Source organism: Brassica oleracea, chromosome C1, assembly GCF_000695525.1.
Source record: "Brassica oleracea var. oleracea cultivar TO1000 chromosome C1, BOL, whole genome shotgun sequence".
In the NCBI taxonomy this organism is placed as follows: Eukaryota; Viridiplantae; Streptophyta; class Magnoliopsida; order Brassicales; family Brassicaceae; genus Brassica; species Brassica oleracea.
Window position 1 is genome coordinate 29962517 of NC_027748.1, and position 268 is coordinate 29962784.

Genomic DNA, 268 nt, shown 5'->3' on the forward strand with positions numbered 1-268 from the left:
TACAATATGTAGTCCTCGGGGACTCCATCCATACGAATAGCAGCGATAAGATCCTCAAACCTCTCTAGATGGTCCATAGGATGCTCGTGCGGTAACCCCGAGTAGGGTATCTGCGACACTAGTGTGTAGTACTGAGGCTTCAGCTCGAAATTCTGCTTCTGAATCTCTGGAAGTCGAATAGCAGATCTGTTGGCGTAGTACTCATCTGGACGATTGTAATCAGCCAGTGCCCTTGGTCGAGCAGCCTCTTCTATAGGTTGAGCAGCTC